This window comes from Corvus moneduloides, chromosome 28 (assembly GCF_009650955.1).
Source record: "Corvus moneduloides isolate bCorMon1 chromosome 28, bCorMon1.pri, whole genome shotgun sequence".
Classification (NCBI taxonomy): Eukaryota; Metazoa; Chordata; class Aves; order Passeriformes; family Corvidae; genus Corvus; species Corvus moneduloides.
Window position 1 is genome coordinate 5,730,205 of NC_045503.1, and position 24,699 is coordinate 5,754,903.

The window sequence follows — 24,699 nt, forward strand, 5'->3', positions numbered from 1 at the left end:
GGGAGCCCAGCAGGTAGGCAGCCCTAACGCTGCCCGGGGGGTCAATTATTTTTTTTTATAATGTATATAGCACTAATTGGAGGTCCTAGTGAGAGTTTCACTATTTGTATCATTACTATTTTTCTCCACTCTACTTAGTCACATGTGGAATACTTAGTAATCACTAAGGAACAATTATGCAAATTAGCAACTCATTATCCCACTTATCTATACTACCCTGCCAAAACACAAAGTTTTATTCCTTACCCAGTCTCTGCCCTTTTGCTCAATGTAGTTGCAGTAAAAAAGAAAGTATGTAGTAAAAAAAAGAAAGCACAGCAAGTATTTTTCTCTATGCAGCTCCTTACTCATCTTGAATTTGAGACAGAGGAGCCAAGCAGCCATGGCTCCTTTGAGAGCTTTTATACCTTGTGGTATTTGCCCCCTCCCTTTTCCCGGCATTGTGGGAACGAGAGGCGGGCCCAGCCGGGGGTATATCAACCCCAGCCTTTACCAGAGTGGCTCATGCTTGCTCTGGGATTGAGGGGGGTAAGAGGTCTTGTCTCACTTTGATAAGGGGGGGGTCTTTCAGCTCATCTCAGCTTTTCTTTTTAATAAAGGCTTTGAAGACACAATGAAGAAAATGGCATAGAACATAGAGAGTATTTAAGCTCGTGATTTTGGGTTGGGTGTTCAGGGGTGATAAGGTGCTTGTGTAATTTTGGTTTTTGTTCTTGTGGTTTTTTTGTTGGTTTTTTTTTTTTAGGAGCCTTGTAATTTCTGGCTTGTATTAAGTATGATGCTTTAAATTTTCTCAGCACATTCATTGTGTCACAAAATAGACCTGCCCCGTGTCAAAGATGACATCTGAAACTGAGGCTTCTGATAGGTAAGTTGTGTATTGTGTCCAGGAGAGGGAGCATGAGCAGGGCAACTGGTTTAGGAAGAGCCAGGAGGGGTTTGGAAAGCCTCGCAGTGGGAAACACTGTCCATTTGGGGCCCCCTAAGGCTTTTCCTCAAGCGCAGCAGATGCATTTACGTGTCTTAAAGCATCCAAATGCATCCATCGCACTCACAGAAGCACAGTATAACTTTGTCCCTTGCTAACCCAGGTGCCCATTGAAATAAGGGCCGCAGCTTTTGACTCGGGACAAAGCCGGAGACTCAAGGACCTGGGCACACTTAGGGTGAGTAGCTGAATTGCTGGGATTTGGCCCATATGCTGCTAAACTTGTGCACTGATTTTGGTTTTCTTTATCATAGCTGACTAAGAGGCTAACCTGGCTATCACAGGGCCTTCGAGATAGCTGAGGAAGACTCATTTTGCCTCCAAAGCGGTTTCACGTTGCCAGTCATCCAAAAGATAAGTCAGGGGCTTTGACTCGGAGATGGGATGATAGCAGGGTGGAAATTCCTGAGAGAGATTTAATAATTAGTGCAGGGGTAAGGGATGTCCTCTAAGGGGCCTCTTAGGACAGCTAAAGGCAGTGGCTCTACTTTGGATTGCAGCCATACGGTGTGCAGAGCAGTTCCAGTCTGTCTTGTGTTGTCTAGCGTGTTGTGTTGTCTAACGTGGGATCCTTTGGATCTCTGCCTTTTCCTCTCGAGGGCCTTATCGCAAGCATCGTTGTCATCTCTAGGTTCTTGAACGTTTGCACTTCTTGGCATGATACCAATATAGTTTGTTCTTCTACTGGCGGGCTTGGCCGCGTCTCGGAAGCATTGAGTCAGATGTCTTTTGTGTCCTTGCCCCCGGCCATATTGCCATCCATCCTTTCTGGCCGTGAATTGTAATGTCCTGGGGCTTGTAAGGCTATGGGGAGCGTTCTGAACGCAGCATTATCTTACAGCCATCTTGATCATCGTGACTGACAGTTCTTGTAACAGGCCACTCTGTTACATTCTTGTCTTCCCCTCCTTAGAGCCTCCTCCATCTAGCATTGCCACGCCATCGGTTGTCTCTTTTGGCATCGTCTCGGTCCTTGCCATCATTCTTCTCCCCAAGGGCTTTTTTTTTTTATCATTCTTGTGTCATGCTGTTTGTAGCATAATATGTTGCTTGTGTTTAGCCTGGAACTGCTCTGCCCTGTGGAATAGAATGGGGGGTAGGTGGAATAGAAAGAAGACTTTACAGGTAAGCTTTAGCTTTGCTTAACCACCCGAGTCACACCTCAGACAGAGCGACCGTGGCCGGTCTGTGCGGGGTTCGGCGGGAGCGGTACGGCGGCGTCTCGCAGTTTTCTAGCCGTTCGTCTTAATGCATGCTGTTGTTGGATCCTAGGCGGTTTGCTTTGAGAAATGACAACTTGGGAAAGGTTAAGCTTTCCCTGTGTGTCTGAGTAACTTTGACAAATAATCTTTTTGCAGAGGCGGAGGGATAGGATGGAAACCCGATAACGAACAGAGGAGGCCAGAGGAGCACGGCGACGAGGCGGGTTGGCACCCGACCTCCGAGCGACGGCCTGACTTTTGGCTCTACATTCACCTCGTTGTTTGGCTCTTCGTTTCATTTTGAACACATGAAGCGCTCGGCACGGCCGGCTGTCGGCACCGGAGAGACCGTGAGCTAGCCGAGAACCGGTGACCGAGATAACTATTGATTCCAGCACAGAACTAGATGCTACCAGAGTTGTTGTATTAGTGATAAAACTGTAAGCATACTTGGGTTTTTTTGTATTTTACAGGTGGTCCGCAGCATTCAAATCACTATTCCAATATGACAGAGACCCCTGCGGAAAGAGGTCACGGTCAAGCGGTTTCAGACAGAAACTGCCACGCTAACGTGACGCTTTTGGACCCTGCGTGGGTACGTGCCTTTCCTTTTTGTTTTGCCCCTTCTCCCCCAGGAAGGTTGGTCATTGCTTGGCTTTTCAGGGGAGGTGTAAATGGTGGCCATGTTATAGCATTGTTCCTTGTCTATATTTTTAGGAAGTAAAGCTGGATATCAGCAGTCAAGGTGGATGGAGCGAGGTGAGCAGTGACCGGTGGACTGAACCACTTGTTATTCCTTGGGTGCCAAATTCTGGTAAAGCTCTAAGCATCCATTGTCATTTGTCCTTTTTAGGGAGTTCTCTTTATTAGGCCGAGCCCCCTCACCGACAGGCCGACGGACCCGGTTCACTGCCCTCATGAGCCCTCCGGAAGTATTATGGGACTCTGCGATGAAGCCTGTACCTTTTCCATTCGAAGGTGCCGTCCGGGTAGCCTTGGGCAACGGCAGAGGAGTTGCGGCGAGTTGGGGAGGGAGGGAGGAGGAGCAAGGGTCCTCTCAAGTTTCAGCAATGCCACATCACCTCGTCTCCTCTTAACCCAGGTGTACCCTGCAAAGCGCGGCTGAAGCGTGCGGCCCGAGGACCACGGCCTTCTTAGGAGACAGTGAGTGGCAGAATTGTTGGGTTTTGGCCGACGTGCCACTAAGTTCCTGTACTGATGCTCAGTTCTCTTTATTGTAGCTGACTGAGAGACAATGGCCCGGCGATGGCAGGAACTTCCCGGATGGCAAGGTGGCATTCTGTTGCGCCCGAGGAGGATTTGCATCCCCAGATGTCTGAGAGATAAGTTGAGGGATACGATCCACAGAGGGAATGGAAACAGGATGTTGGGGCTCAGCAGGAGGGATTTTTGAGTCCGCTTTGGAGGCGGGGATGTCCAGGGAGGGGCCCCTTAGCCCATATAAAGGGAAAGTCTCACGTCTGATCTCAATGCCAAGGTGTGCGGGGCAAAGCAGTCCCGGTGCACATTGTATCACCTGTCTGTCATGCATTCTGTATGTTTTGGGCATCTCGTGTCTCATGTCTTTAGTCTTAGCCCTTCGATGTGCTTGTGGTCATTCTTCTTGCTGAGAGTTTTTTCTCCCCTTTGCATCTCCTCGTTTGTCATCTCCCATGTCATGGGTGCCTGCACGGGTTTGGCCCGGAGCTGCTCTGCCCTGCTGCACACTCTGGCCTATAGAATAAGGCCCGGGGACTTGAAATTTGTAATGTAGGGTGTAGTTTGGCCTCTAGATAATATTCTGAGATTGACACAAGATAGCTGGACCTGTTAAGTTCTCATGCAGCTCTTTGACTTTTGTCATCACTTTCTTTCAGATGCAGATGGATTAAATCCGTGGCAGAGCACCCCACACCGGGTGAGGGGGTTCCGGCAGGAAGGTCAGTCACCATTTGCGTTTGCAGGGCAAGGGTAAATGGTGGCTATGTTACAGCATTGTTCCTTGTCCTTATTCCTAGGAGGTAAAGCCAGATATCAGCAGGCAAGGTCAAGTGAGCAAGGTAAGCGGTGACCGGTGGACTGAACCAGTTGTTACTGCTTGGATGCCAAGTTCTGGTAGCTTAAGCTTTAAGCTTAAATCGTCATTTGTGTGTTTTAGGCGGTCCACTTGTATTATGCCAAACCCCCTCACTGACTGGCCGACAGACCCGGCTCGCCGCCCTCATGAGCCCTCCTGAAGCGTTACGGCGCTCTGCGACGAACCTTTTACTTTTGCCTTTCAAAGGTGATGTCTGGGTAACCTTTGGCAGTGGCCGAGGAGTTGTGGTGAGTCGGGGAGGGAGGGAGGAGGAGCGAGGGTCCTCTCAAGTTTCAGCGATGCCGCATCACCTCGTTTCCTCTTAACCCAGGTATGCCCTGTGATGACGGCGTCGGCCTCTGACCGTAACCAAAGCGTGTGGCCCGAGGACTGTGGCCTTCTTAGGAGACGGCGAGTAGCGGAGTTGTCGGGTTTTGGCTGATGTGCCACTAAGTTCACGCCTTGATGTTTGATTTTCTTTATTGTAGCCGACGAAGAGGCAGCAGGAACTTCCCAGACAGCGAGGCGGCCTTATTTTGCACCCGAGGCAGATTCCCATCCCGGACGTCCGAGAGATAAGTTGAGGGTTACAACCCACAGAAGGGATGAAAGCCGGGTGCTGGGTCAGGACTTGCCAGGGGGGATTTTTGAGTCACCTTTGGAGACAGGGATGTCCAAGAAGGGGCCCCTTAGCCCACCTAAAGGACAAATCTCACTTTTGATCACAATGCTGAGGCGGGCAGAGCAGTCACGGTGTGTGTCGTGTCACTTGTCTATTGTATGTTCTGTGTCTTTTGGGCATCTCATGTCTTAGGTCTTTTTCCTTAACCCTTCGAGGGGCCAGCTTATCGGAAAGGCTGGGCATCATCCTTAGCGTCTTCGGCTGGGTGCCGATACCGTCAGACCTTTGACTGACGAGCACCGATGCACATCGGAATCACATCTCCCTTTAGAAGCATTGAGTTACAGGTCTTTTATGGTCTTGTTCTGAGCTATATTCACAGCTGTGCACTGCAGCGATCCATTACAGAGGATTAGGACTTGTCAGAATGCAAGGAGTGGTAGAGGATTCTGACCGTACGATTCTCGGGCATCCGTCTTTGCAGTTCTCAGAATAAGCCCTTCCGTTAGCAGTTCTCAGAATAAGCCCTTCCGTTAGCATCTTCTTCGAGCCTTGTTGGTCTCGCTGCGATCATCTTGCTCCGCATTCTCTCGGTCCTTGCGGTCATTCCTCTTGCTGGAGTTTTCTCTCTTCATTGCATCTCCTCGTTTGTCATTTCCTGTGTCACAGGTGCCTGCATGGGTTTGGCCTGGAGCTGCTCTGCCCTGCCATGTAGTCTGGTGTATGGGTGTAGTAGGACAAGTCCCAAGGCCTTGAAATCTGTAATGTAGGGTGTAGTTTGGCCTCTAGCCGGTATTCCTAGATTGACACAGGATGCCTGGAGCTGTTAAGTTATCATGCAGGACTCTGACTTTTGTCATCGCTTTCTTTCAGATGCAGACAGATGAAATCTGTAGCAGGGTGCCCCAGACCGGGTGAGGGGGTTCCCACAAGAAGGTCAGTCACCATTTGTGTTTGTGGGGCAACTGTAAATGGTGGCTGTGTTACAGCATTGTTCTTTGTCTTTGCTTTCAGGAGCTAAAGCCAGATAGCAGCAGTCAAGGTCGATGGAGTGAGGTAAGCAGTGACAGAATGAGTTGTAATTGCTCAGTTATCAATTTCCGGTGCAGTTCTAAGCATCCATTGTCATTTGTGTTTTAAGCGGTCTGCTTGTATTACGCCGAAACCCCCTCGCCGACCGGCCGACGGACCTGCTTCGCCACTGTCATGAGCGCTCTGGAAGTATTACGGGACTCTGCAATGAAGCCTTTACATTTTCTGTTCTGAGGTACCTTCCAGTACATCCATGGCCGAGGAGTTGTGATGAGTCGGGGAGGGAGGGAGGAGGAGGGAGGGTCCGCTTAAGTTTCAGCAATGCCACAACACCTTGTCTCCTCTTAACCCAGGCATACCCTGTGATGACGGCATCGGCCTTGGAGCGTGGCTGAAGCGTGCGGTCCGAGGACCCTGGCCTTCTTAGGAGACGGTGAGTAGTGGAATTGTCGGGGCTTTGGCCGACGTGCCACTAAGTTCCTGTAGTGATCTTTGGTTTTCTTCATTGTGGCTGACTAGGAGACGACAGCCCAGTGACGACAGGAGCTTCCCAGAGGGTGAGCCGGCCTTCTGTTGTGCCTGAGGAGGATTCCCATCTCCAGATGTCTGAGAGATAAGTTGAGGGCTACAATCCACTGAGGGAATGAATGTGAGGTGTTGGGTCAGGGCTTGCCGGGAGGGATTTTTGAGTCAGCTTTGGAGGTGGGGATGTCCAGGAAGTGGCCCCTTAGGCCACATAAAGGGCAAGTCTCACTTTTGATCACAATGCCAAGGTGTGCAGAGCAGAGCAGTCCTGGTGTGTGTCACTTTTCTATTGTATGTTCTGTGTCTTTTGGGCATCTTCTGTTGCAGGTCCTTTGCCTTAGCCCTTTGAGATTCTTGTTGGAAACGCTGGGTGTTATTCTTAGCATCTCTGCTCTCGGTGCTCCTCGGCCTGGTGCCGATACCATCGATCCTTTGACTCGAGAGCTTGGAGGCGCATCAGAATCGCATCTCTCTTTAGAAGCGTCAAGTCGGATGTCTTTTACGGTCTTGTTCTGAGCTGTATTCACAGCTGTGCACTGCAGTGATCCATTAGAGTGGATTAGGACTTGTCAGAATGTGAAGAGCGGTAGAGGATTCTGACCGTATGATTCTCAGGCATCCATCTTTGTGGTTCTCAGAATAAGTCCTTCTTCTGCCAGGGTTCTTCGAGCCTCGTCGGCTCACCGTCGGTCTTGCCTAGGTCATCTCATTCCTCGTTCTCTCGGTCCTTGCGATCGTTCTTCTTGCCGAGGGTTTTCTCTCTTCATCGCATCCCCTCCTTTGTCCTTTCCTGTGTCACAGGTGTTTGCATGAATTTGGCCCGGAGCTGCTCTGCCCTGCTGCACGGTCTGGCACATGGGTGTAATAGGACAAGGCCTGGGGACTTGTAATTTGTGATGTAGGCTGTAGTTTGGCCTCTAGATGGTATTCCTAGATTGACACAAGATGACTGGAGCTGTTAAGTTCTCATGCACCCCTTTGACTTTTGTCATCACTTTCTTTCAGATGTGGAGGGATTAAATCCGTGGCAGAGCGCCCTGGACCGGGTGAGGGGGTTCCCGCAGGAAGGTCAGTCACCATTTGTGTTTGTGGGGCAAGTGCAAATGGTGGTTGTGTTCCAGCATTGTTCTTTGTCTTTATTTTTAGGAGGTCAAGCCGGATCTCAGCTGTCAAGGTGAAGTGAGCGAGGTAAGTGGTGACTGGTGGACTGAACTAGTTTTTCTTGCTCAGTTATCAATTTCTGGTGCAGCTCTAAGCATCTGTTATTTTTTGTGCATTTTAGGTGGTCCACCGGCACGATGTCCTGGTCTGGGATGCTGGCAGCCAGGTGGGTGCAAGCTTAAGGTATAGGTGCAGTGTACTTTAATTGGAGGGGGGAGGTTGTGATTTCAGAGTCTTTCAGGATGTTTTTTGCTTTGTTTCTTTGCAGGTGCTGCTGCTGCTGCCTTGGACATGCCAAGAAATAGAGACAGTCAGGTGAGTTGGCCTTTAAGTGGGGCAAGTAATAGGTGAGCGGTATGTGGCGGTGTGCTGAGCATGTACCTTTTTGCTTTGCAGGTATTTTCCGGGCCGCCTCTGGAATCGGATGAAGATTTGAGGTGAGCCGGGGTACCGGTGCGGAGGACCCCTGGGGATTAATATTCTCGAGGGCCACAGTGATGTTTTCTGTTTTGTTGTCTTAGGTACCGTGAGCAGCCGAGGAGCCGAAGTTTGGAAGCGGCAGGTAAGCGATGAGCCTCGGCCCTTAGGAGGGAGGGAGGCCTTGTGCAAGGGGTCACTTTTGGGACATCTCCTCGCGGTCTGAATTTTTTTTCTGAATTTTTGCAGCCACCGAAACAGACCCTGGGGACTGTATCAACATCCACGGCGCCCGTGTGTTCATTTCCATCAAGGATGGATTTTGTCGGCTCGTCTTCCAAAAGCTAAGTGTTGGGACCAGTGGTGGAGACAAGAGAAAACCCTTTGGAATTGCAGGAGGCAATTTGAAGTTAGCTTAGAGGAGAGGGGCGTAGCGGGATAGGCCCCTTGGAAGTAAAGGGAGAGGGTTTCTCCTCAGCATCGCCCGACCTTTTGCCGGGCAGGACGGTTCCGACCCGTCTCTGTGTTCTCACGAGCTTCACGTCATCGGCCTTCTCTGAGTCTCGATGTCATCGCGGATCTTTTTGCCTGAGGAGCTCGCCTTTGGGTCCGGAGCGATCGCCCCGGTCCCCTAGCAGTTGTTGCCTTATTCTCTAGGCCTACTGAGCTTCTTGAGCATCCTCTTAACAGCTCTGGTACTAAGTTCTTGTAAGCACTTATGTTTTGCCATCATGTGCTATTGCTGTAGAGCTTTCTTTCCTTCGGCATCATCGGCCTCTGGCTCATTTGCTGTAGGAATCTTGGGTCCATCAGGTGAAACTGCTGGGCAGTTTCAACTTATGTCTATGTTCTGTAGGTTGTGTCTTTGTTATGTACTGTCCATTGTCCTCTGTGTCACAGGGCTTTGTTGCATGTCAGTGATTTTTTTTTTTTTTGCATTGTTCTTGGCCATACTGGCTGTACTCTACTTGCCTACTTGCCCGGATGGGGCTTATTCTGGCATCTTTACCTTCTTACTTCTTGAGACCGGAGGAAGTATGCAAGATGTTCTCATCCATCTTCCTTCTCAGTTTTGGTACTGGCTTCTTTTCACATGCCATTCCCTTGGACTTCTCTAGGGAGGGTATTGGACCCTCCCTCCGTGACCGCAGTATTTCAGTAGGTTCCATCGCCTCTAAGTGTATTGCACTCGAGAATTCATCTTCTGGAGACTCATCTCGAGCCCTCGCGTCATCTTTCCTTAATTTGGGGTGCCGCCCGTCTGTGTGCCACTTAGGGTCGGAGCCGCAGTTAGGTAGAACAGTCATAAAACTTAAGGGTTCATCTATTTTCTATGGGGTTTTGGGCAGAAAATTTATGGGCCTGGTGTGGGGATAACTCCTAGCCACGGGCCACTCTCTGACCGCCTCACATTTTCTTGCAGGTCCCGAGGCAGCTTTGGATCTCCACGGTCACTGATGCTACCGATTTTTTTCCTGGAATCTACAGTTTGACGTCGAGGAGCGGCAGCTGGGGAAGATGTGCCAAAGTATCTCCATCAGTGGAGTATTTTGATGAATGGCTGCAGTCAGCGTGTAAGCTGAAGAGCGTGTGACTGTCTGTAGCTGTGTGTGAGAGGTTGTGTCTGCCGATGTGGTTGTGTCTGCCTGTGAGAGTGTGTGTGTGGAATGGTTCTAACCTTGTGTGTTTGGTTTTTGCCTTTGAGGTTTTTCAACACATTTTTAAATTTAGAATAAAAAAACCCAGCTGGGGTTGTTTCACACCCCCACCCCCCGGCTCAGTGGTTTTTTTTTCCTTGGTCCCAGCCAGTCTGCGAGGCGATGTTCATCACCAAGGTTTGGGTGTGGACCGTGCCGGGGCCGGGGTTTTGTCAGGCAGGACGATTCGGAGGCTCCCGGGAACCCTGTTCCTGAGGGGCCTGGGTGGGGGAGAGTTGTTGAGATGATGGTGGGATTGTGTGGAAGCTGAAAGAGGTGTGAGTGTGTGTGTGTGTGTGTGTGTGTGTGGAATGGTTCTAACCTTGTGTGTTTGGTTTTTGCCTTTCAGGTTTTTCAACGCACTTTTAAACTTAGAATAAAAAAATCCCAGCTGCGTTTTATTTTTTTTCCCCCCGGCTGGGTTTTTTTTCCTCGGTCCTGGCCCGTCTGCGAGGCGACATTCATCGCCAAGGTTTGGGTGCGGACTGTGCCGGGGCCGGGGTTTTGTCAGGCAGGACGATTTGGAGGCTCCTGGGAACCCTGTTCCTGAGGGGCCAGGGTGAGGACAGTGGTTGAGATGAGAGTGATGGTGGGGTTCTGCAGAACCTGAAAGAGGTGTGTGTGGTGGATGACTGTTACGTTCTCCCTGTGGTGCTGTTGTTTTGGGTTTCCGCTAACAATAAAACAAAATGTAGCAAGTTTTCCAGAAATAGAAAAATTGTTCTATTGTATTGATATGTATTTGGCTTGTGTTGCTCCATATTGGTCTGTATTTGTGTTTGCTGCTGCATTTCCATGTATTGCTCTGTATGCAAATTGGACTTTTACCAGTGTGTATATGGATTGTATTTGTATACACTGTTGTTTCTGTATATTGTGCTAGAGTGTAAATACAACAATCCATTCACTAAAGTTGAATAAACCCTAAAACCCTAATAAAGATACCCAGCCCCCTCCCCCCCGGCACCTGTCTTTCTTTGGTGTGGTTTAGTCATTTTTTCACTGTATTTCTTGCTTTGCTTTACTTTTTAGTCTATTCCTCACTTTACTTTTCCCTGTCTATCGTTACTTCTGTGTCTTTCTTTTTCTCACTGTTTCTACCTGTCTCTCAGTTTCTCTTCTTCTCACTCTCTCCAATTATGTTTCTCTCTAGGTTTATTTTCCTATTTCTCTTTAACTATTTCCTTGTTTGTCTTTGACTCCATTTCTTTGCTTCTCTAGAACTGTTTCTTTGCTTTTCTCTTTCTCCTTATTGCTTTGTCTCTCTCTTTTTAACTCTGTTTCTGTCCTTCTCTATTTTTCTCTTTAACTCTGTTTCTTTGTTCCTCTGTTTGTCTTTATTCCTGTGCTTCTCTACTTTTCTCTTTCCTCTTCTAACTTTACTTTCTCTCTCACTCTTTAGCTTTGCTTTTCTCTTTCCCTCTAACCCTAACTTCTCAACTTTACTTTCCTCTTTAACTTTATTTCTAACTCTTATGTTAGAAATAAACTTTATTTTTATTTATAGCTTAAATTTTTAAAAAGCAGCAGTAGAACTTTTAATGCTCCCTGGGAGTAAAAATTTTATATGTAATTTTTTTTTTTTTTTTTTTTTTACTCCCAGGGAGCATTAAAAGTTCTACTGCTGCACCAGACTCTATTATTTTTTTTCTTCTTTTTATATATAGTATATAGGGCCCCTAATTAGTGCTCTACATGCGAGTAACTAAGTGAATTGATTAATCATTACATAACTACTCCCATCTGGAGCACTAATTGAATTAGATAATTGGATAATTAGTCAATCAGCCAATTTTTTGGTGTGCACACACACACCACCCCCACCTTTCACTCATCCTAAGCTCTACCCCCATTCATCACAGGCTCCCACCCCCCGCCCCGGGCATCGCTGCCCCCCTGGCCCGCATCACGCGGCTCCGCCCTGGGCACCGCCCCTGCCACGCGTCATAATATAAATGAAGAAGAATGACAGGTAGAAGGGGAAATGGATGGCTCCTCCCCAAGGGGAGGACCCTAAATTGGATAGGAGCCGTTTTTCTAGGAACTGCTGCCTCTGATTGCCGCTGGAATGGCTCTGGAAGGAGCTTAGAGGGGATCATTCACCTCGGGTTTGTCCTGGATGTGCAGAGCTGGGAAGATGCTTTGGGGCTGAGAGATTTCCTGTGCCATCTTCCATGAACATGCAGAGAGGTGGATTAAAAGTGCCTGCAGAGCTCTGATGTGCAGCCTGTGGCTCCCTGCTCCCACTGCTGCTCCGCTCAAGGAGTTTCTCAGCCCCAGAGCAGGAGAAAAAGGCAGAAAATCATGGAATCCTGGGGTTGTTGAGGCTGGCAAAGGCCTTTAGCATCATCAAGTCCAAACATCAACCACCACCATGGTCACATCAACCCATGACCTCAAGTGCCATGTATTTATCCATACATATTTATCCATACATATTTATCCATGGATTATCCATATACATTTATCCGTGTGTTTACCCATGTATTTACCCGTGTATTTTATGAATACTCAAGTGCCATATCCATGTATTTTATGAGCACTTCCAGGGTTGGTGACTCCACCACTGCCCTGGGCAGCTGTTCCAGCACTGGACAACCCTTCCCATGCTGGGCCAGGAGATGGATTCTGGAAATCCAGACTCCGAGGAGCAGGGGATTAAGGCAGCATTGGATTCCTTTATTCTCCCAGAAGGATAAAGGAGATTTATCCCCAGACGAACCAGAGGTGATCACACTGAGGTCATCAGTGGGATTTCTTCCTTACTCCCACAAATACCCACTGGGGTGACAGAGTTCCCTACAAGGGCGGTGTTGGAAGGAGCTGCTGGAATGTTTTGCTGTTCATTGGGATCCACAGGATGTTTGGTGTCTCTCAGAGCTGTTCCAGGCTCTCCACAGACCCAAACACTCCTCACACTTCTCCTCAGAGTAGAGAGGTTTCCCAGAGTGCTGGTTTTTAATTTCAGATGCTGGGATAACGACACGGCTTCAGGAGGCAGGAGACTCATTGTGCTGTGCCTCAGTCCAGGCAGGGACAACCCCCAGCTAATAAAAACCTCTTTAAAGCACAAAAAGTCCCATTAAACTGATATTATAAAGGCTGCAAATTGAAGCAGGCCTCAATTGGAAAGCAGCAGAATTTAATTCCCCCCCCTTGCCCATGTGCATGATGATCTCCTTCCTAATTGCCCATCCACGCTTTTCCCACAGAAGGGCTGTCCCGAGGTTGGAGATGGTTCCAGCTTTATGGAGCTTTGATCTTGATCTGGTTTTACTTTTTACAGAGCACAGAACCCGAGAGTGGCAACTGCTTTCCTCTTGTTCCTCCTGTGGCAGTGAACTGCTCTTCCCAAGGACGGCTGCAGGAATTCTCAGGCAGCAGAACGTATGGAATGCCAGGCACGCTACAGAATTCCAGTGGGAGCGGCAGGAACTTCTGTTCTTTACTGGCAGGGCTGTGCCATGAAGGGGAGCTCAGAGATATCGGTCAGCTCAGGGAATGAGCCTGGCTCATGGTAAGGAAATTCGCTGTGCAGTTACTTTGGGCCCTTTCTCTCCTTCTCCGTCTCCCTCTCTTCCCAACACCGGTTCCAGACCTCAGTATAATCCATGTTCTCACAGCCTGACCTTGCAGTTTTCCCAGTTTAGCAGCCCCAGCCATGCTTGCAGCCTCTTTGTCTGGACTTTGTCTTGCTGAAATCTCCCTTTGTTGATCCTTTGCTGCCTCACCTTTTATCCAGCAATAACGTGCAGTGGGTGGAAGCTTCTCAGAATTCCCTCCCTGTTCCACTGGAAACATTCCCAAGTGGAAGCAGCTGCACTGCCCATCAGCACTTCCCTGCTTTTAGGGGTGGTTGAGGCATGAAGGATGCAACAAATGGAGTTGGCTCCAAGGGGGTGAAATGCTCCCCGTGAGGCTGCTCAGAGAGCTGGAGCTGAGGAATCCGGGTGGGAATCACTGCAGGAAAAAGGAAGGAAAAGAGAGCAGAGGAACAGGGATGCAATTCCAGCCTCTCCAAGGACTGGGATAGGCACATTCACCATCACCATTTAATCTAGACACGATTTCTGCTTTGCCTCTGGCTGCCAGGAGCAGGATGAGCAGTTTAATGAGTTTAAATAGTGAATAGTTTAATTAGCTGGAAGAGATTGGATCAATAGCTGCTTAAACAAACAACTGGATCCCTGTTTCCAAGCTTGGATGTAGTTTTGGAAGGTTCCTGGCAATTTGGCAGGGATTAGTGATGCTGAGAATGTGTGCTTTTTTGTGGGTTTGGGGCTTTTACTCCTGTTCACGTGGCCGCTTTTTCTTGTTGCGTGGAAAACAGGAGGGAAAGAGCAACCACGGGAGGAATTCCACTCTTGCTGCTTCAAGGGATGGATGAGGAAGGGAACAGGCTGCAGGGAATTTGGAGTGCAAACTGAGATCTCTCCGATATTTTCGGCTCAGTCAGTCCATCGGTGCTTGGTGGCTGTTTAGGCCACGTGCAAGGTGAATGATGGTGCACATCGCAGAGCTGCTGGTGGCTCCTTCCCCTGCCCGGCTGTCAGTCACCCTGCAGGGTGCTGGAGCAGCGTGCCAGAGGCCACGGATCCTATGGATCCCATGGGTCCCAGGGGCGTGATCAGGAGCCTGAGCCTGCTGGCCACTCCTTGCTCTCTCTTATCCTGACTTTTCAGCTCTGCAGCGAAGCCAGCTCGAGCTTTTCAACCCTTAGAAACCCAGGGAACTTTCATGTCTGCTCTCAGATCTGGGATTTAAATCCAGCCCTTATCAAAGCACCCCGTGACCAGGCAGGCCCTGAATCCCAGCAGGGATCTGATAAAGAGGGACCTGACATCCTAAAGAAACCCTTTGAAATCCTGCTGGGATTGATTTGTATCCATAATGGAGCCCAGAGCTCTCTGCCAGAGAGAGATGAAGCTGCTCCTTTGCTTTATTATCCTCAGGCCTTTCCCAGCTTCGAGGGAAATTCAGTCTCTCTTCAAGCCCCAAAATCATGGAAAAGTTCCTTTGTATCCTTCTCTCCACAGCCCCTACGTGGATTAATCAACTTTTCCGAGCTGATTAATGGTTTGACAGAAGAACTGCCTGGAGAGCACCTGAATTCCCACAGCAAAATTCCTGACTGAGGGAAACGAGCTTGGGTTCCTCCCCTTCCCGTAAAGCCTGGGAAATCTGGGAAAATCACAGCTCCAAAGAAGTTGCTCCCCTCTCCCCTGGATTCAAAGAGAAACAGAGGAACACTCGAGGAAGTTTTGAGATAAAACCACCGAAGATAAAATTGAAATGAGCCCTTCGGCCCTTTTTTGGTGTGGTATTTAGGATGCAAGGGAAAGAAGGGCTGGGTAATCCCTGGGATTAGGGAACAGCACGGCTGAGGTCCCAGATTTCGAGGCCAGGTAATGGCTGGAACAAAACATTAATATGGACTTTGTCTTTAAAAGCAAAAGCTTTGAAAATTAGGAATAGAACAGAAACTCTCATTAATTCAGGACTGTACAGAGCCTAAAGCCTCCTTAGGTTTTCAGCTCAAAGCAACTTTCTTTTTCATGGGGCCATAAACAGATTTTTTCTGGCTTTTTAAAGCTGTTTCCTCTACTAAAATCCATTCAGCTGTCAATCCATCCTCCCTCAGAAGGTGTCAGTGCAATCTACCTTAAATTTTAAAAAAAGCCCAGGGAAGAAGATCTTATCTCCCAGATGGAGAATGGGACAGGAGGAATAATAAAAGTGAAAGTGATTCACCAGGACTGGTGATGAAAAAATCCGTGATGGAATCAAGATTAGGGTCTTAATCTGCTCCCTTCTTTCCACCTTGCCCCAGATCTGGGGCAGCTCATGCTGGGTTGGATCCAGGATCACTGAAAGCAAAGTGCCAAAGGCTTCCAGGAACTTCAAACTCAGCAAAATCCCCCCAGCTCTGCCTGAAATAGGAATATTGGGTTTAAAATGGGCCTTTTGTTACAGGGCTGGAATTAGGGAGTCGCCTAGCAGGGACTGAAAACACATCTGAGGATCAGCAGAGGAAAAAGCAGCTTTTTCCTGCTGTCTGCAGGTCAGAGCTCTTTAAATGGGGGCTGTTAAATGTCCCTGGCCACAGGAGATTGGGGAAGCAGAGGTGAAGGGAAAAAATCCTCTTTATTCCCTGATTGATCCCTGAGCTTGGGCTGCTCCAAAATGCAGCCCCAGAAAAAGAAGAAGCAGAGAGAGGGAATTTGTGCCTGCAGGGAGGGGCCTAAAGCCTCCTTAGGTTTTCAGCTCAAAGCAACTTTCTTTTTCATAGGACCATAAACAGATTTTGAACTACCTTTTTCACCTTCCTTCCTTTGTTCATTTTTACCTTTCTACCTTTGTTTATTTCTGTAGCAGCTTGGAAAAAACCAAACAGAGACCACTCTTTCTTCAGGCAGGATCCCTCTTTATTACACAAGCCCCAGTATTTCTGTGTTTCTATCTTGGGAAAGTTTTAAGAGAGTTTTGGCAATGGGCACAGGGAAAGAAAACAGCTCCATGCCCACACACTTGTCAGGGCAGACTTTCTGCCCCTTCTAGGCCACTGACTCAGACATGAAACCCCCCAGCTTTCTGGGAGGTGAAGGAAGAACAGTCACACCTGGTGCTTCTACCTGTAGCCATTTGCCTGCTCTGCATCTTTGCCAAGGGAGCAGAAGGCGCTTAGCAAAGTGAAGATCAATGGAACAAGTTGCTCTCCCACTCAGGGCTCTCGTTAAGGCTGGAATGGCTGCTGCCAGCCTCTGCACTTTCTGCCTCTCCAACTTCCTACCTTTCTACCTTTCTATTTTTCTACCTTTGTTGCTTTCTACCTTTCTAAATTTCTAACTTGACATGTTTGTTTGTTTCTACCATTTGAACTTTTTATCTTTCCATCTTTCTTCATTTCTAACTTTCTACATTTCTACCTTTGTTCATTTCTGTGTTTCTACCTTTCTACATTTGTTCATTTCTACCCTTCTGACCTTCTGCCTTTCTACCTTTTTTGTTTCTACTTTTATGACTTTGTACCACCTTTGTAAGTTTTCTCTCTTTTTACCTTTGTTCATTTCAAGTTTCTAACTTTCTACATCTCTGACTTTCTATCTTTGTTTCTACTTTTCTGACTTCATACATTTCTAACTCTCTACTTTTGCTTGTTTCTACCTTTCTACATTCCTACCATTTTTGTTGCTACCTTTCTAACTTTCTACCTTTGTTTGTTTCTAACTTTCTAGATTTGTCCCTTTCTGCCTTTGTTTGTCTGTAACTTTGAAACTTTATACCTTTGTTTTTCTCCCCATTTTTACCTTTCTAACTTTGTTTGTTTCTAACACTCTACATTTCTAACTTTGTGCCTTTTTAAATTTGTTTTTTACTTTCTAACTTTTACCTTTTTAACCTTCTTGTTAGAGTGAAGGCTCCTCTGGCCTCAGGCCCAGAGGGAAGCCAAAACATTAGGTTTGAATTAAAACCTTTGGACGAGCTGACATCCACGAAGCCACACCAAAATGAAATAGAAGTACAGATTTTTAACTTTTAGTAGAAATAGATGCTAAGTGCCTTAAACATTAAAAAGCTGTAGCAGAGATCTTAAACACAGCTTTTGCTGCAGCAGTGTTACCTTTTCACAGAATTCTTTACTTTAGACAAAATCTAGATAAAATTAGACTGTTCACATGTTTTAGATGGAGTGTTCACATAGTAAGAGCTGATAGAAACTGCATATGCAAATCTGTGTAATACAGATGTAACACTCGTGTGAGGCTTACGACTGTTAGAATTAGACCAGGATGGGTTAAGAAAAAGAAAACTAGAATCGTGTGTTAATCTTACTGGTCAATTAACAAATAGAATCCACACTTCTCTAAGAAAAAATACAGTGTATGGAGCATATAGAAGAAGCTGGTGTTGCCTGCTGCTGCTGCTTGGCTTTATCATGTAACCCCATTCGAACTCTGCCTTCAAGACAGCTGTGAGACCGTGAAATAAAGAACTCAGCAGAACAGCAGCCTCCTCTGCTCTTTCACCCTGGTCCGAGAAGGAAGGGTACCCTGTCAAAGGCTCAACACTTGCCTTTCTGAGTTTGTTTCTAAATTTCTACCTTTCTAATTTTGTTTCTAATTTTTTTTTTGTTTCTAACTTTGTTTGTTTTTAACTTTCTACCTTTGGAAATTTGTTTGTTTCTTGTATTTTACCTCTTTGTTTGTTTATAAATTTCTGTTGTTGTAACTTTGTTTCTAACTTTCTACTTTTTAAATTTCATTTGTTTTTAACTTTTTACCATTCCTCCCAGGGAGGGATGTGTGCAGAATACTAAAACCTGTTAAGTTCTTCATTTTTACATCTATAGGCAAATGCTACTGATTTAGATGTAAATTCATTTTGAAATGAGCCAGCCCTCTCTCTCTACTCTGTCGCATACAGGAATATAAGAAGCTGGGAATAGAGATCAGCAAGTTTTGAGAATAACGAGCCGGCGTTTTTCTGTAGGAAGGAAAGAAGCAAGCGCCTGGCCCCAGGAGCCGAGACGCTCGGGCTGCGGGAGCTGCAGAGCGCCCAGAGCCGGCTTTTCCCTCTGCTCTGTCCCTGCCCCCGGGCTGAGCTGGGCGGCGCTGCTGCCGCCTGGTGGCGAGAGCGCGGCACTGCCGCCCCCGACACGGCGCCCCGGCGCTGCTGCCGCCCGGTGCCGGCTGAGCCGAGAGGGCGGCGGCCTCGGTGGCTGCCGAGCGTGGCAAGGGCAAGGAGCGGGAGCGAGCGGGGCTGGGTCTGTCAGCGGAGGGGAGGGGCGAAGGGCGGTTCGGAGCGTCGAGGGACACGGTCGTGCGTGAGCGGGGCCACAGCTATGGAAAGGAGCGGGCGCCGTGCGGGGCGGCGACCGCGAGGAATGACAGCGCGGGGGGCGGCCCGGCGGGGCCGGTTTTGCCGGGCAGCAGAGGCGCGGTCGCAGCGCGACCCGGGCGGGGAACACCGGGCGGGCACGGTCGGAATCGAGCCGCCCGCGTGCCGCTCTCAAGGGGGCGGCTCGGAAAGGAAGGCGCAGTTGGGCGCTCTCGGGACGGCGTTAAGTGACGTTTTTATTAGAACCTGCCAGGACCTTGCAGAGGGTGGTTTACACTTCCGCCACACTCAAGATGGCGGACGCACTAGGCCCCTTTGAGAGGTGTCCCTGCCGGTGCCTGCCGCCGGTCGCGGAGCAGTCGCCCGCCTCCGGCGCCGCTGACCGCTCCAGCCGTGTCCTCGCTCCGGGAAGCACCGCGGAAAATCGCGCGGAAAGCGCGGGGCCGGCGCCGGAGTCCGGGCCGGATTCAGGCAGCCGAATAGACAGAAGCCCTTGTGAGGGGCGGCGGGGGCCCTAAGCGTACCACACTAAAGATGGCGGCTGGACCGGAGGTGGCTTCTGCCAGCACCTAAGATGGCGGCGAAGGGCGGAAGTTGCATCACCGCCACACTAAAGGTGGCGGCTGGACCGGAAGTGGCTTTTGCCAGCACCCAAGATGGCGACGAAGGGCGGAAGTTGCGTCACTGCCACACTAAAGATGGCGGCTGGACCGGAAGTGGCTTCTGCCAGCACCTAAGATGGCGGCGAAGGGCGGAAGTTGCATCACCGCCACACTAAAGATGGCGGTCGTTTATGCTGTTTTTTTCTGACCTTCTCAATATGGCGGCAGGGAAGGCCCCCCCCAAGCTGCGTCTATTCGGCTGCCTGAACGCAACGCCGACGCCGACGCCAGCCCAGCGCTTGCACGCAATTTTCTGAGGCGTTTCCCGCTATGCGGACACCGACTGTGGGGTCAGCGGCGCCTGGGGCAGGCGGGAGCATTCAGGCAGTCGAATAGACGGAGCGGGGTCCTTCCGGCCGCCATCTTGAGAAGGTCGAATAGCCACATTGGTGTGGTCCCGGTGACTTCCGCCCTCTTCGCCAGGAGCGGCAATGCCGGGGAGCAGTCCTGCGGGCCAGGTGCGTCCCTTCCTTTGTCCAAATCCAGTGCCAGAGGATCGAACAACTGACGAGTGGGGTCTGGGATGAAAACGGTTCTCCTAAAATGAGGGAAACAATGCTAGAAGAGAAATGAGCATCCTTTTAATACCTGGAATAAAAATGCTGGAAAAGAGCACTTTTTATTTGATATGGTGTCATTCTCCTTTTTTTTTCCATGGCTAAAACTGCACGGTGAGCAATCAGAGCAGAAATATGAAATGCAGGAGTCTTGGATTCCACAGTGGGATTAACTTCCCTTTTCTGCTCTCTTTCAGGACAGGAAAAAACCACTGAACTCGCCCCATCTTTGGGAGCAAGAGCTTTGGTGTTGGAGTAGCCAAAGCCAGCCAGGGCCCCCCTTGTCCTGCCCATGGTGTGGGTCAGGGACAGGCTCCTCTTCTCCTCTGTGCTGGGATGAGCTGCCTAGGGAATGCTCTTTCTGACAGGCCGGTCCTAGCCCCGGCTACTGGAAATGGGCAGAGGTGAAGAGGCAAGTGCCAGAGTTCCTTGGGGATGATGGAATTGTGGTGTTTGGCTGTGCCCAGAGGGGCAGGTTGGGCATTTTTGTGTGTCTGAGGACCGGTTTGGGTGCTGGGGAGCCCGGGGAGCCGAGCTCTCAGTGCATTCCCGGCTCACCCGGGGGTGGGAGCTGGTGCAGGGCTGGGTGACAGCCTCTGGTCGGGCTCGGGGCAGGCCCTGGCCCCGGCACAGACACGCTGGGGTGGTTTGGGGCCGCTTGGGGAGCCGTGGGAGGCAAATGAGGGATGGTGCTGGGCGGAGCGATCGGCCTGCGCTCGTGTCAGTGCAGCCGTGCAGGGCACTGGGATCTGGGTAAAACACCGGCTCTCCTGGTGTTCAGGGAGGCAAGGTCTGAGGGACTGGATTTACTTGGGGCTTTCCAGGACAGCAGGAAGAAGAGGAAATGTGGTGCCAGAGGTGCGTCCCAACCGGTTGCATTTCCCTCTTTCCCGTTTCCATTTCCTCCTCAGTGCAGGAGCCCTGCAGCCCATGAGCACGGGGCAGGTGACAACTCCCTGTCTGTAGAGGGATTCCTTATGGAACAAGGGCAGATGATACCCCTGCAAAGATTGGACAATGCAGGGTTGCTGAGGAAAAGCCCCTGAACAGGCCCCTGACTGCAGGCAGCCCTGAGAGTCCTTGGCAAGGTATACAGCTGCCCGGCTCCCCCTCTGATTAGAGGCCATCTAGAGGGACTGGGCATGAATCTTTGCAAAAGTAGATATAAGTTGGCATAGTTGAACAATAAGGGGAGAAGGATGCTTAATCGTATCAGTGTACGTGTCGTTTATGCGGCCAGCTCTCCGGACTCGGTCCCTAACACCTGTCCTCTGTAGGTTAAGGACGGGTTCGGTCGGGACGGAGACGGATGGAGAGATCTCTATAAGCAGGTCTTGGGACACAGTCGGTTTATTGTAAAGGGCGTGGGTATTGGGGCACTGCTCAGAGCTGCCTGACTCAGCTCTGAGCAGGCCCAAGAGAGTAAGCAGGTGAGAGAGAGAGAGAGAGGGTGTAAGAGCAAGAGTGGAAGTAAGAGTAGAAGTGGAAGAGAGGAATAGAGAATGTATAGAGGTGAGAATGAATAGAAGTGTCTGAAGTCCTGATTACAATACAATAAATCATCTTCTGTACTGAATATTCTAATTGTCACTAACCAATCTAATACAAGATACAAATCCTATAGCATTTACATGCAGCCTATAAGAGTTCTTATATTACCATAGAGTGTTACATCTTAACTTCTAAAAACTACTCTTTGGACCCCTTCTGCTGAGCTAGTAGGGTCTGCTCTGACCCTTGGACCTGCCTGCAAGCAGAGGGTATTGTTCAATCAAGAGGGGATTATCTTCAGTGGCCATACCATTGTTTTCCAGTTGTTCAGTAACTAAGACCTGGTATTTCAAAAGTGGCTTTCATTTCGATGTTGCCTGTAGTTTTCATATTCCCAAAATCTTTTGTCAGGCAATCATATTTCCAAGGTTTTCCTGTTTCATCTTCCCCAACAGTCCTCCTCCTGTGCCCCTTTTGTTGGACAAGTCTCAAATGGCAACACACATTCCCAAAGACTGTCTGCTTCCTTAAATCCACGGACCAGCTAGTGCTGTCACTCAACAGCTGAAATGAGCTTTCAGAGCCTAGAAACTAGCAGGAGTGACAAACAAATGGATTTGAATCTGGAAGTAGGTGAGGTCCACCCACCCACTGCTGCTGATGCAGAGACTGGGGCTCAGGGCATCTGTGCAGCCCTTCCCTTTGGCACTGATCCTGCACTGGAATGTTGTGTTGTTGCCAAACCGGGCCTCAAACCAGGAGAAGGTAAGCCCTGACCATTTGCCCCTGACCCTGGCACACCCACAGTGTGTTATCTGGAGCGTGTGCCTCAGCTGGTGTCACTTGAGTTTCACCAGAGTTGCAAGCTGGCTCCTGCTCTGGGTGATTCCGAGTGACCATCACATCAGTTCTGCACTAAACACCGTTTAGCCAGACCCAGAGATTTGGCCACATAGTGACTTCTGAACAGAAAATCAGAATGCAGGAAAAGTGCCAGGACCACGCACAGGCCCGGGTACAGCACGGTCTTTGTGGGTCACTGTCACTCCACTCTTACAGTCTCTCCTCATCTTTCTCGTAGGCTCTTGTAGCCATTGCTCACTGCTGTTTTTGACTATTCTCTGCCAAGGAAATGAGTTGAATTTCCTTGTCAAATCTAATATATCCCAGCCGGAGCATTAATTGAATTAGATAATTGGATAATTAGTTAATTAGCCAATTTTTCGGTGCGCGCACACACACCACCCACACCTTTCGCTCATCCTAAGCTCTACCCCCCATTCATCACAGGCTCCCACCCCACACCCATGCGTCACGCCCCCCCCCCGGCCCGTGTCACGCCGCCCCGCCCCCGGTCGCCGCCCCCCTGGCTTGCGTCACACGGTCCCGCCCCCGGCCCCGCCCCCGCCGCGCGCGTCACGCCGCTCCGCCCCCGGCCCCGCCCCCGCCGCGCGCGTCACGCCGCTCCGCCCCCAGCCCCGCCCCCGCCGCGCGCGTCACGCCGCTCCGCCCCCGGCCCCGCCCCCGCCGCGCGCGTCACGCCGCTCCGCCCCCGGCCCCGCCCCCGCCGCGCGCGTCACGCCGCCCCGCCCCCGGCCCCGCCCCCGCCGCGCGCGTCACGCCGCCCCGCCCCCGGGCCCGCCCCCGCCGCGCGCGTCACGCCGCTCCGCCCCCCCGCACCGCCCCCGCCGCGCGCGTCACGCCGCACCGCCCCTTCCCCCGCGCGCGCGCGCAATGTAGCCCCGCCCCTCGCTCCGCCCCCAGCCCCGCCCCTCTCCCCTCACGGCGCTTCCTGCCCCCGGCACCACTCCCCCGCCAGTCCCGCGCCGCTCCTGCACCTGCCGCCACCCGGAGCCCACCGGTCCGGCACCCGCCGCCGCCTGCAGCCACCCGCCGCCGCCTGCAGCCAACCGCCAGCCCCCCGTGAGCCGCCGCCGCCCCCCCGCCGGTCCCGCACCGCTCCGCCTCCTCAAACCGCCCCACCGCACCTCCCCGCCTCCCGCCGCTCCCCTCTCCCGCCATTGTGGGTCCCCTCAAGGTATCCCCCGCCCCGTGCCGCCCGCGGGTCCCCTCAGGGCAGCCCCCGCCGCCTCACGGCACCCCTTCCCGCCTTTGCGGCTCCCCTCAGGGTACCCCCCGCCCCTTCCCGCCTCACGGCTCCCCTTCCCGCCATTGCGGCTCCCCTCAGGGCGCCCCCCCCCCGCAAGCCCCCCCTTCCCGCCATTTATGCACCACCCCACAGCACCCCTCAGGCCACCATTTTAGCCCACCCAGCCGCAGCAGGCAGACCCCCCAGCACCAGGAGAACACCGCGGCCCCCATGGAAGGACAACACCCACACAAAAAAGGTTAGAAAAACACACAGAGGGTGGCAGCCAAGGAGGGAGGCTCCAGGGGGATACAATTAAGGCCGAGAGCCCAGGGGGACATTCCAGGGGGACATAATAAAGGCCAAGAGCCCAAGGAGGAGGCAGCAGGAGAACATAATAAAGGCCAAGAGCCCGGGGGGAGTCCAGGGAATAAAGAGAAAGGGCTCAAAAATCACACACTACACAACAAACACAAGGGGTATGACACACAAGCCCTGTTCCCTAAACCTAACCTTAACCAGGACCCCAAACAACAGCCCTTTCTCCCCAAAAGCAGCCACAGGCAGCAGCCCTCCCCACAGCCGGAGGCAACAATCCCAAATGCTGAGCCCATGCCAGCACCCTCCCCACAGCTGGAGGCAACAATCCCAAATGCTGAGCCCATGCCAGCACCCTCCCCACAGCCGGAGGCAACAATCCCAAATGCTGAGCCCATGCCAGCACCCTCCCCACAGCTGGAGGCAACAATCCCAAATGCTGAGCCCATGCCAGCACCCTCCCCACAGCTGGAGGCAACAATCCCAAATGCTGAGCCCATGCCAGCACCCTCCCCACAGCTGGAGGCAACAATCCCAAATGCTGAGCCCATGCCAGCACCCTCCCCACAGCTGGAGGCAATAATCCCAAATGCCGAGCCCATGCCAGCACCCTCCCCACAGCTGGAGGCAATAATCCCAAATGCCGAGCCCATGCCAGCACCGTCCCCACCTAACCCTAACCCCTAGCCCCCTAGCCCTGACCATGACCCCTAACCCCCAACCCTAACCCAACACCCTAGCCGTAGCCCTGACCCTAACCCTATAGCCCCAATACCAATACAATGCCAGGACCACGCCAGGAGCCCGCCACACAAGGGACAATGCACGCAGGCCAGAGACCAGCAGGTAAGGTTCAGGGGCCAAGTGGTCAGTAGTACATAGGGTGGAGGGGGCAGAGGGACAGGGGCAGGGAGCACAGAGGCACAGGGCCAGGGGCCAGTGCCATGTTAGGTGCCACACACCACCATCAGGAGTAGAAGCCAGGTAGCAGGGGCCAGATGACCACAGTAGGGGTCAGGGGTC

General features: G+C 51.0%; 1 long non-coding RNA gene across 5 annotated transcripts; it reads left to right on the plus strand.

The window, feature by feature from the left end:
- The first annotated feature begins 12,292 nt into the window (after positions 1-12,292).
- On the plus strand, positions 12,293-20,990 carry LOC116436081. Of its 5 annotated transcripts, none has more exons than XR_004236923.1 (3): positions 12,294-12,448; positions 13,008-13,238; positions 19,976-20,990. It is a non-coding gene; the product is annotated as an uncharacterized LOC116436081 (long non-coding RNA). The 5 variants fall into 5 exon arrangements; XR_004236925.1 differs by lacking the exon at positions 19,976-20,990 and adding an exon at positions 18,146-18,161; XR_004236924.1 differs by lacking the exon at positions 19,976-20,990 and adding an exon at positions 14,758-15,347.
- The last annotated feature ends 3,709 nt before the right edge of the window (positions 20,991-24,699 follow it).